We start from the raw sequence: 12,357 nt of genomic DNA, 5'->3' as shown, positions 1-12,357 counted from the left end.
CAACCATCTGAAAGAGGACCTCAAGAGTTATAATAACAGTATCTTGTGAAAAGAAGACTTACATAAAACTTATTCTACATCTCTAATAGTTTTAGGTGGTTACAGTTCAGAAAAGTCAAATGATTTTTTGGTGTTTTTTTTGCATTTCCTTCTGATTCACTGTAAAATTCAGACATATGCTCACATCATGAATTCAGTTGTTGCTCTCTAAATATTTATTGAAGAGTTACTTAACTTCAGATATAGAGTGAATGATCACAGTGGATGACAGAACTTTGAAAATAACTGTGAAGGTGAAATGCTCAAGGAAGGGTTATTTGGAACAGGCCAGTTGCTTCAAGATAGAATCTGGTAAAGCATACTTAGAGCTACCTGGGAAATGGGAAGGGTCACCAAGAAAGACACTTTCTCCAAATTTTCCAGAATTTGCATTAAAAGAAGAAAAGAGTGGCTTGAAAACATACCAGAGGGTTGAAAATGTCCAAGATACCGAAGCCTTCACAATCAGGGGACCACAACTCTATCCAAATTGTGACAACAGATGCAGTTAGGTCCTACTTTCCAACAGCTTTGGAAACTTGCAACAATTAACAGTGTTCTTCTCAAGAAAAACTTCTAACATGGGTTTGCATGTTTAAAGGAACTCCCCACAAACACTCTTTCTGAGCTATACGTTTTCTATTTTCTAGTGGAAATTATAACCACAGGTTACCTTGTTTTCTTTCCTGTGTTTGAAAACCACATGTGTTTTAGTGAAAACATTAAAGTGAATAATGAAATGGAAGACTTTAAACTACTAGGTACCTGTCACTGAAAATGAAAATGTCTTACCACTCTTTTAATAGCAATAAATTCTAGTAAGTTGAAAATGTAACTTTTAGTTATCAATCTCAGCTGAATACAAATCACCTCTCATTTTTCCAAAGTATAAAAAAAGAGTACAAACATATGTCAGACTTAGGTTATTTTGTACCTTGCAGATTTTTTAAATTGAAACAAGCATTTTCTACTCATCACCTCATTCTTCATCTGAGGAAACTGAGGCCCAGAGAGATGATGCCCCTCCCCCACATACACGCATCCACATGTCTTCTCAGCAGGGAAGTCCAGGCATGAATTTGGAGTTCTGATACTCTGAAGTCCATGAGCTTCCACCAGAACACCGAGCCTCTCCTCTTTCCACAGCAAATATTAGAAAAAAAGGGGGGATATATTGAGTGCTTACTTAGAAACCTCCACATGTTTTATGAAACTCATTCTTACCTGTGAGGTAGGTAAATGGAAGCAGAAAAGTGTTGTAAAGTGCACTGAGCACCTATTATGTAAGCAGGCACTTTAAATGCCATAGGGAGACTCGTCATCAGGATTTCACTGCCCTTGAAGATAAAGAAGAAGGTGATAGTGTTTCTTTGAGCTGAAAGTCAGAAACCAAATAAATTAACATTTATATTTTTCTAAAAACATAGCTTCAAAATTCTCTCTATTTCTCTGACTTCCTCAACACCAGAAAATCCCCCAGGATCATAGTATGAACTGGTGCTGACCTATTGCAACAGAACACATAGCATTCCCAGGTGTGCATGAGGGCTGAAGGCTGAGGGAGAGCTGGACAGAGATCAGCCAGGAGCTCACAGTCCATCTGAACATGGGCCACAGGGACCTTCCTTCTGTCCAAGCCACTTTCTCACACTGTGTCTGTCTCTGCTTCCGGCACAGCTGGCCCCTTGGGGTGGCTGCTCCTTGAGGTTCCTATTCCAGCACCTGAGCCTGGTGTGGAAGTTTCAGGAACTCAGTTTTGTCTGGGTGATCTGCACACGATGAAAGAGTGTGCAATATCCATCACGAAGGGTCCACCTCACGGCATAACCAGTGTTGTCCGGTCACTCAGGACACTAAGCCCCAGACTGAATCAGTTCTTCATGAGCAAAAAAAATTTTGAAAAAAGGATAATAGAGGAAAGTCGTGTTTCAAAAGGATATTTATATCAAGCTAATAGAGGTTTATCCTTTTGTAGTTTAGCAATATATCTTTTGAAATAAACATTTTCAGCTCCTTAAGCAAAGTACAATTAAGTACAACTGAACAATTCAAAGAGCTAATTTTTATCATGCAGCCCTCCTTCTGAATACTCTTTATCAATCCTCAGAATCTCTATCACCAAAACCTTATCTTTAATTGCCTTATTAAATTTTCCATCTGATTCTTTATTGCTTTTATTTATATCCTCTAACAGTTACTTCATGACACTTTAATCTTATAGACATACTACCACCAAGAACAGTTGAGTGGGTCAAAACTACTCCTGTTTGTACTTGGTGGATTCTTTATTAGATTCTATCTGGAAATTGGCATGAAGTGCACTTTGCTAAAGTTGGGAATTTTTTTATTTTTATTTTTGGCAGCATTTACCCACAGACCATAATGTGAAATTTGAGCTCTTATTTACTAAACCTTTGCCTATAGAACAGATATTCTGTCCTATCTACTCTGCCCAAGGCATAGTGTTAAGAAAGCAGGGGAAGTGCAGGGAAGTAGAGCAAGCACAAATCATGGCTGAGGAGATGTCAATTGGCCACCACTCAGAGCAGGAGCAGCAGGTGTGTCTTAGGATTGGGTCCTGGAAACACCACCTGTCCAACGCCTTCACTCACCAAATAAGAAAAAGGAACTCCGAAAGTACTAATGACTTGTCTGAGGTCACACTGTATTAAGATTAACTTGTTGATATGTTGAGTAACACAAAGAAAGTCAGAGAGAGGGATAGGAAGAGAAACAGAGAGAGACAGAGACAGGAGAGAGAGAGACACAGAAAGAGAAACAGAGACAGACAGACACAGATATGGACAGACAGACAGAGAGAGGGAGAGAATTGACGTATCTGTCGCATAGCCTGCACTCTCTGAACTAAAGAACTCTCTATTACCTGGGCCACCAACCCTGTTTCTGGCTACACAGAAAGGGCTCCATAAATAGGATTATACTATGTTCCACTTTCAAATAACCTCTTTCTTGGGGTTGACCCATACAGAAAGGTACACAAGGTGCAGCTGGATGAATTTTTACAAAGTGGACACATTGAGGTAACCACATCTGTCAAGTGACAAAGTGTCACCAACTCAACATAAACCATCTGAATGCCCTGTCCCAGACACTACGCCACCTGCCTCCCCAAATGTAATCAATACTATCCTGACTTTTCACAGCATAAATTCATTTTGAACTTTACATCAATGAAACCACACAGTTGGTATTCTTTTAGACCTGCTTTATTCACTCCGCATTGTGACTGTGAGGTTTGTTCATGTTGTGGCAGCACTTTGCTCACTTTCATTGCCACATCATGTCCATGGCTGACGGACCACATCTACAGTGGCTGGACAGTCCGGCTGTTTCCAGTGTAGGGTGCTCATGAGTATGTGGCACACATGTTTTAGCGCATGTATGTACACATGTCTGTGGATTATGTATGCACGGGATACCTGGCTCTCAAGGGATTCATCTGCTCAGCTTTAGTAAATACTGCCAATCCGTTTCCAAAGATGTACTGATTTGCATGAGAATTCTACTTTCTCCATATTCTCCCCATAATGTACATAATGGACTCACCATGGCCAATGTGTTACAAAGAAGATCATGAAATTTTTGAAACTTTCTTAAATGAGAAGTCAAAGGAAAAAATTAAGTTCAGAACCATGGAAGAAATCTCCATTCCATTCCAATGAAATTACAAGGTAAAGAGAAATGTGAATCTGCAAAAAGTAAGTAAATACATGTACAATAGGTGTGGTTTTTTAAAAAGATTTCTTTGTAATGCTTTTACACTATGGAACATGTAAAAGGCCTTAGTAACCTCAAGAACCTACATTTAAAGGCTCTTTTATTTATTGTTCAGTTTCTTTAGCTCTGCTCCTCACCACATTCCTGGGAGAAGTGGAAGGTTGGTAATTAAGTTGTTGCACCTTGAATCTTCTACCCAGAAGGCTTTTAAGTTCTTAACGTTTTGAAGTCTTGTTAGGTTCCCTGGGCAGGGTAGGTCACATGACATAAAAGTTCCCAAGCAACAGCTTTCTTATTTTTTGCTCAAAGAGAAACATTCTTAGTGTGGTTAAAGTTTAATCCACATTTCAGCAGCCCTCCCAAATGTATGGAACATACAAATATATTTATTTAATCTGACAAGTCAATGTCAATTGCTTCAGCCTGACCAAAGGCTTTTCCTCTCGTTAAAAGTGTATGACAGGGAGTTGATGGTTTTCTTTCACTGAACAAGGGCAAGTTATATTTGAGGGGGGGAAAATTAAGCCATCTGGGAAGTTATAAGGGCAGACGTGAACAATATCATTATTCATTTTTAAGGTTTTTTGTGTAGAAGTAATTTTTGTGCTTTAGGGAAAAAGCAAAGTAACTAGTCCTATTAAGAGCAACCAGAACATTCAAAAAATCAAATTTGTATTTTCTTTAAAAACAGAACATCAAGAAATTAAGTAAAGCCCTAACCGGTTTGGCTCAGTGGATAGAGCGTCGGCCTGCAGACTGAAGGGTCCCAGGTTCAATTCTAGTCAAGGGCATGTACCTTGGTTTCGGGCACATCCCCAGTAGGGGGTGTGCAGGAGGCAGCTGATCGATGTTTCTCTCTCATCGATGTTTCTAACTCTCCATCCCTCTCCCTTCTTCTCTGTAAAAAATCAATAAAATATATATTTTTTTAAAAAAGAAAGAAATTAAGTAAAAAGTCAAACTTTTTTTTTAAATGTTGCTGAAGGTCGTAAAGTACAAATTGTGTGAGTAGTTAATTTCAGCTTCAGTCTCAAGACACTTGCTCTCAGCCATGACCAGGATAAGAAATCAACATATTAACAGTTCTCTTTATATTTTGAGATTATGAGTGTTTCAAATTTTCTATGATGACGTCTCATTATTTTACAATCAGGCAACAAATAAAAGTTATTTTTAAAATAAAATAATTCTCAAAATTATGTATAGATAAAAGAATGTACGGAAATATACTAAATATTACTGGTTTGGGGTTATGGAATTATAGGTAATCTTCCTTCTCTTTTTACTTTTCTCTAATTTCTAGATGTGTCTGGGCATGTGTGAGTGCATGAGTGGAAGTGAATGCATAACTTTTATCATAGAAGCAATAATAAACATTATCTTTCACAATCTGCATGCAGAATATGACCCCTATTTTTAGCCTCTGTAGTTGGTGACCAGAATTCTCTAAATACAGTTCTGCATAGGTCTGAATAAGGTCCACCTGGCTTCTGGTTCTGGCTCCGCCACTCACATGCTATGTGATCTCAGAATAGTTAATTATCCACTCTGGGCCTCCATGTTCTCATCTGTAAAGTGTGACTAACTGCACCCATATTTCCAGGAGTGTTATGAGGATAAATAAGATCATATAAGTAAAACAACAACAAGAACAAAAAAAAACTTGATACAAATGTCCATGAAGGGTAATTGATTATTCAAAATACAGCATAAAGTTTATAGAAATCTAGAGGTTTTATCTACTCAGTCTTCCCTATGAAATTGTCAAGATGTAATAAGAACAGCTCCCCTTTTATTAATTTTAAAGAGGAAAAGATTTGTGAAACAATGCATGACATCTGTAATCTATTTAGAAAAATAAGCATATTTTTCCATTTCAAATATACCACATACCTTTGATTTTTTTGAGCATATCATCTCCATCAAGTTCTAATATGAGGTGTGAAAAGATTAACTTGTTTTTCATTATTTTAAATGTTGCATAAAGGTACAGATATAAGCTGTTAATCTGATTATGTAAATATTACATATTTTTCTTTAATCATCAGAGTACATTTTAGTCATGTACTGGATAATTCAGGTGTGTGTGTGTGTGTGTGTGTGTGTGTGTGTGATGTAGATAAAACATCTGCTCTCCAAATGATATGCTGAATCCCAAATATAGAGTTTTACTTCTTTTTTTTGTAACTCTGCCTAGTGACAGCAAAAGAAAACAAAACAAAAAACAGCTTGAATCTATTTACAACATATACTAGTAAGCCAATATAAGTTTGAAGAAATAACCAGTCTCGGGGGTTATCATTTGGAGCTAAAAACTAACATTTTAGGGGTAAAATGCTTGGGATGGGGGATAAAACCTGACCTTGCAATAGAGTACCCCTAACTATTCACCCAACAGCCAAGTTTGGTCAATGGAGCCTCATTAGGCCATTGTTCTCACGACTGAGAGAAAAAGAAATTCCTTATATTTTGTTCCAGAAAATTTTTACTTTAAAGTGAATGACTGACTCTAGCAGTTTTGGCTCAGTGGATAGAGCATCGGCCCACAGCTGAAGGGTCCCAGGTTCGATTCTAGCCAAGGACATGAACCTCAGCTTCAGGCTTGATCCCCAGCCCTGGTAGAGGTTATATGGGAGGCAACCAATCATGTGTCTCTCTCACATCGATGTTTCTCTCTGTGTCTCTCCCCCTCCCTTCCACTCTCTCTCTAAAAATCAATGGAAAAATATCCTCAGGTGACGATTAACAAAAAAGAATAATCATAATAAAGTGAATGGCTGAAACTATGATGCAGTCAGGAAAACTGTACACCAAGAAGAGAGTAATGATTTTCAGTGTTTTCCTGAGCCATCAGTGAATGGCTTCCTTGAGAATATTTGAAATTTTCATACCAGAGAACATATCAAATTATCAACGAGTACAAGTAGAAGCAAATTATGTTACATTCCTCATTGTTGAAGTTAAAACCTTCTTTTAATTAACATTTCTTCTAAATCCTTTATAGCTGGAAGAAACCTGATAGAATATCCCATGTAGTCCACCATACATTTGTAAAATGAAAAAAATCCCCTCCGTGTGTGTGTGTGTGTGTGTGTGTGTGTGTGTGTGTGTGTGTGTGTGTGTGTGTGTGTGTGTGTGTGTGTGTGTGTGTGTGTGTGTGTGTGTGTGTGTGTGTGTGTGTGTGTGTGTGTGTGTGTGTGTGTGTGTGTGTGTGTGTATGTGTCAGAATAAAACCATAAATAGTATATGTTTGAAGGGCATGGATTGAAGGAGAAGGGATTAATGAGGAGCAGGTGTGATATTTGCCTTTTAAAAAACGATTGAGATATATAGTAGTTTACTCTAAAGTAATGTGCCTTCATTGGTAGATTTCCAAATCCATGGGTAATTGCAATAATAAAATTTGTAAATATGAAAGAACATTTTGTCTTGATTGCTTCCTCCTGGATGCACAGATCAAATCTCAGATTTATTAATCCTTCCTGGGGAGGATTTCTCATCAAAATGTTCAGTCTTTTGAACTCAGGTTGTTCTTGCTTTTCCACTGGTAGAAGAGAATCACTAAAAAGTGTAACTCTATCTAATTATATCTCTTTAATTTCAGACAAGATTTTATATCCAGTTGGGCCGTACTCATTATGCTAATATCACCGAACTCAACCAATTCTGCACTATAACTGCCAATCCTTAGAAATATTAGGCCATCCTCTTTTGTTCTGATTTTATCTACCCTTAAAACTTACAAACATACCACATGTTTATGTTAACTTGTATCTATGTTAAAACAACACTGAAAATGTTATTCACTATCTGATTCAGATAGGTATGTTTTAATTAGTATCTCTTTAATTGCTAGCCATGACTTAAAAAATAATCAACACCTTTAGAATGGCAGAAGCCACAAAGTAACAATACTGTGTTTTTATAATTCCTTTTAAAAAAAATAATAAAAGTAAGACTTTCATGCTCAGTTTGATTCTTTAATAATGTAATAATAATTGGTACTCAGGAAAAAAATAAGCTCTACATGTTCAGCATCATTAAAGATTAAATTTTGTTTTATATTCTATGGTTGTATTAGAAAATGCACATTTTGATACATTATACTTCACAAATTGGCTTTCTATACATGTGTTAACTCTTCTTAGAATACTTTATTAATCAGGACATTGACAAACACAAAATTCTTTTACTGTTTCAAGCGTCAGGCTATAATTTCAGCTCTTATCTTTTTCTGTGTGTATGATGACAAAAGTCACAGATCTGGGAGTCAACAGACTGAAGTCCATCACTTACTGGCTCTGTGAGCCTGGTGAAGTCATTTGTTTGACCTCTAGACTCAGCTAGTACATCTATATAATGAAGAGGATATTACCCATCTCAAGGGATTTGTCTAAGAATCAAATGAGATAATCAAAGTTAACTGTTTAACACTATGCCCTGATACACGTCCTAAACACACAATAAATATTAGACAGTATCAGGTTCACTCATTATCTCTTTCTTAAATGAAAATAGAGTATCTACCTCCCTTACCTTGCCTAAGATTTTTAAATTAGCTTAATATTACTAAGCATGTATAACAATGGAACTTTCAAAAGTATCATATTATGAACATTTTTCTTTTTCACCTCAGAGTGAGATTTGCATTCACCTTTTACCATTCCCCCTCATGGCCTGGAAGAGTTGATACCTCATTATCAATAATAATACAAGTTTATTTACTCCCCAAGGGAGGGCCAATTTTTGCTTCAGGTTTAGAGCTATCTGCTGGCATTAACAATTTCTAACTTTTAATTATCCTTTTTTCCCACTTGAAAGCCTAAACTGGATTGAAGAGGAAAAAAACAAAAACTCCTTTTCCCTTATCCAAGCTGTGAATTTAAAATACCTGTGTTTTGTCTGCACCTCTGTCACTTTTAACCATAGCTTCTAGAATAATTTTGACAATTTCTGAACCATTTTACCCTAGACTCCACATTTTCTCGAGTGTCTTTGGTTAAGGTAGATCGCTGTCTTCTAATGCCATGCTGATTCTTCTGAGGCTTCAGGTGGCCCATGTTAAAAACAACTTCTTCCTGGTCTTTGGAAAAGTGGACAGCCAGGGAGCCAAACTCCTCATGAAATAGTCCAATCTGATTCCCTTGGAGTGGTGACTTCTGCAGAGAGAGAAGTGTCCTTATTATACAATCCAGTGCTTAAATGATCTGTTTGTCATATCCTACTTCTCCCCAAGTATCATCTTTCTCCAAATTGAGGCTCATAATAAGAACATTTTCTTTTTAATTTCTATCCTAAATCCTTCATAAAAAGTCAATCCACAGATGGGTGCAAGAGCCACATGGTCTCTTTGGGAGCCAGGGCACAAAAGTCAATTAGGTCTAAAATGATGGCCACGTGATGTCTGAGGCTTCCTTTTGCAAATCCCAAGTTGAAGGAAGATGGATTGTGGTATCTCCAGGGACCAGATTCCTGGGAGTCCCTTATCCCTTAGCTCTGGATCCAAAGCAGGAACCATGTCTTCCCGGCTGCAGTGAACTGGCACAGCTGCCCTCTGGTCTGTGTTCAGCACGATTCCAGGAAATTCGGGCAGACACTGAAGGAGGCAAGAAGCACACGACTGAAAGTGCGGTGTGTTTAACGTAATATGGAACCTCACCACCCACAAGCAGTCTGCTCCAGGAAATGCCATTTCCTCTTCCAGGAAACAAAGGTGTGGAGCACTTCTGAGCAGCAGCCGTGTTTGTAAAATAGAGATAATGTCTGATAGAAAATGCTTTGTAAGCTGGGAAAGGAGAAGGCTGGCTAGACAGGATGCTGGAGTCAAAAAGGTCCAGAGGTATCCCTCACACCTAGTACGTATCAAGAATAGATATGGAATTTTTTCTTTCAGATGATATTAAAAATAAAACCTTTTAGAGACATGATGAATATTGTTTTTTAAAAAATCTAGTCTTCCAATTAATGAGTTTGCAATTGCAGGACTACATAGTTATAAAATATGTAGTTCTGTAAATAAATAAATAAATAAATAAATATTAAAATAAAATAAAATAAAATAAAATAGTAGAGTAGCACTGGTCCCCGAGACCAGCTATCCTGAGAGAGAAGCAGAAAACAGAGGACATGGCTCTGGAATGGAAGCAGTGTTCAACAGGGCTTGAGGCCTATTTCACACCAGCCTGAGATGAATGCCGGTTCTGGTACTTCATCAATTGTGGCATCTTGAGCAGGCTGCATGATCCTTCTAAGCCTGGTTAGTCTCATCTCTAAAATAGAGGAGATGAGGATGATGATATAATATCTAACTCATAAGATTGTTATGAGGATTAAGAGAACAGTGCATCCAAAGTGCTCATACGATGACTGGTATATAGGTACTCAGCACATAATCGTCATTATTTGGAATTTCTTTTTAAAGCCACTAACTAGTATTGATGAAATTAAAAGGGCATGTGAATTTCCCTTGAGCCCCAATACCTACTTAGCCTCCTTCTCAAAAGTCAATGAAAAGCCAGCAATGGGGAATGAATGGGTTTACTATCTCCTAGGCACTGTAGCCGTTGGCAGTCTGCCATCTCTTCTTGATGTGATAGGCTGTGTAAGGATGGCTGGAGAAGAGCCAGGAGGAAGGCATTTTGAACTAGGAGGTTTCTCTTTGACAGTCTGCAGAGAGGAGCTGATGGGGTAGGAGGATGGTCATTGATCCAGCTCTAACGGCTTGTTCCCAGCCATAAACACATTTTTCCTCCAAATTTTAGTAGCAAATATGCAGTGAACGCCTACTACATGCCAGGGAAATATACAATGAACACCTACTACATGATGGCAGGGTGAGCCAGCACTTCTGAAGCCCCATCCACCTTCAACCTCCCTGGCTAGACTCTTCTAAGAGGTGGCAGCATCTCTGTTGGATGATCCTGGCCTAAGGGTCAGTTCAATGCTGTTAGATATTAGCAATAGGGGAAAGGGGCTCATTTTAATGGACTATATTTTACCCTTATAAGGTGTGTGCATTTGCTTTGCTGAGTTCACATAGATTAAGAGAAAGAATCACCATATCTGGCTTCCCAGCACAAGCAGCAATGTGAATTAATCAAGTCACCAAACCCTGCTGGGCCTTGGTTTTTCGGGGGGATGGGGGGTGTAAGAGATCAACCAAAGGTCTTGTATGCATGCATATAAGCATAACCCATGGACACAGACAATAGGAGGTTGGGGGCATGTGCTGGGGGTGGGAGAGGCCAGGGAGAGGTCAATGGGGGGAAAAGGAGACTCATGTAATACTTTCAACAATAAAGAATTTAAAAGAAAAAAAACAAAGAAAGAAGGAAAAAGTTTGAGTACTGGCTGGTGTGGCTCAGTTGGTTAGAGCACCCTTCCATACACCAAAAGGTCACCGCTCAATTCCTGGTCAGGGCACAAACCAAGGTTTCCACCTTTGCGCATTTGAGAGTCAGGCAACCAATCAATACGTGTGTCTCTCTCTCTCTCTCTCTCTCTCTCTCTCTCTCCCTCCCTCCCTCCCTCCCTCCCTCCCTTCCTCCCTCTCCCTCTCTGTAGAATCAATACAAAATATCCTCAGGTGAGAATTTTTTAATGTTTTTTAAAATAATAAATAAAATTTTGGAACTAGCAGGAATCTAAGGTCCTTTTCAGCTGACACTCTATCCTTCTATGACCAGAAATCTGCTGATCCAAGGCTTGGCTTCTTTTTTTTCCCTACCTTTTTAATCTCTCTCTCTCTCTCTCTCACACACACACACACACACACACACACACACACACACATATTTTTTTAAGTATTTCTGTTTTATTGCTCACTGGTCCTAGTTTGTTAAAGCAACAAAAGCCTTAGCCAAGCACATTTTAATCATTTAGTGTCATGATTGAGAGGGAATAGCTCTGTAATAGTAATATAGTATCGGTAACCAGACATGTAATTTCTGACATGAATTTAAAAAAAGAATTCTATTAAGTATAGGGGGGCACACCCTATTATCCTCAGCATGATTGTCAATCATGTCAGCGAAGCACAAAAGTCGTAAAATGACACATGCACTGTCACGACATTCCATTACAACTTCAAGGGCTCAGTTTAGAGAGGGCAACTTTGGACATTATAAATAAAACAACAGTGTGCAGATAGAAAATCAAAATCCCAGGTCAGACACCACCTGGGAAAGACTATCCAAGGCACAGAATTGTACCCAAACCTTCCCAGACAGGTAATTCTAAAACAAAGATATTCACAAGTCCTTTCTAGTGTAAAAACAGACAAAATAGGTGAAGTTCTCTTCACAGGGTGACCTTGATCCTTCCCACTGAAGGATCGTTTTCGCTTTTCAGTTTGTCTAGCTAGAGAATCATGTGGTCTCAGTCCCCCCTCTCCTTTCCTCGCATCAGCCAGTGTGGGCCCGAGCTCAGCGCCCCTTCCTCCCCGAACAGCGCACCCGAAGCGTGTCCCATCCCCTTCTGGTCGCCACAGCGGGGAGGGAAGAACCTGTAAAGAGCGAGGCTGGAGGGCGGGGCGGGCACAGCCGAAGGAGAGGAGGCGCCGGCAGCTGGGCGCTGGGCTGG

The 12,357-nt window shown here is 38.8% G+C and overlaps 1 long non-coding RNA gene across 1 annotated transcript in view; it reads right to left on the bottom strand.

Annotated features, from left to right (window-relative positions):
• Nucleotides 1-7,744: 7,744 nt before the first annotated feature.
• LOC106724593 overlaps nucleotides 7,745-12,357 on the bottom strand; it is a 5,655-nt gene continuing 1,042 nt past the window's right edge. The window contains exon 2 of the long non-coding RNA XR_001360440.1: nucleotides 7,745-9,373. This is a non-coding gene — a long non-coding RNA (uncharacterized LOC106724593). The remainder of the gene's footprint in view (nucleotides 9,374-12,357) is intronic.

Source organism: Myotis brandtii, unplaced genomic scaffold (genome assembly GCF_000412655.1).
Source record: "Myotis brandtii unplaced genomic scaffold, ASM41265v1 scaffold9, whole genome shotgun sequence".
Classification (NCBI taxonomy): Eukaryota; Metazoa; Chordata; class Mammalia; order Chiroptera; family Vespertilionidae; genus Myotis; species Myotis brandtii.
The sequence above is the reverse complement of the archived record's forward strand: the minus strand, read 5'-3'. Positions and strand labels throughout refer to the sequence as shown.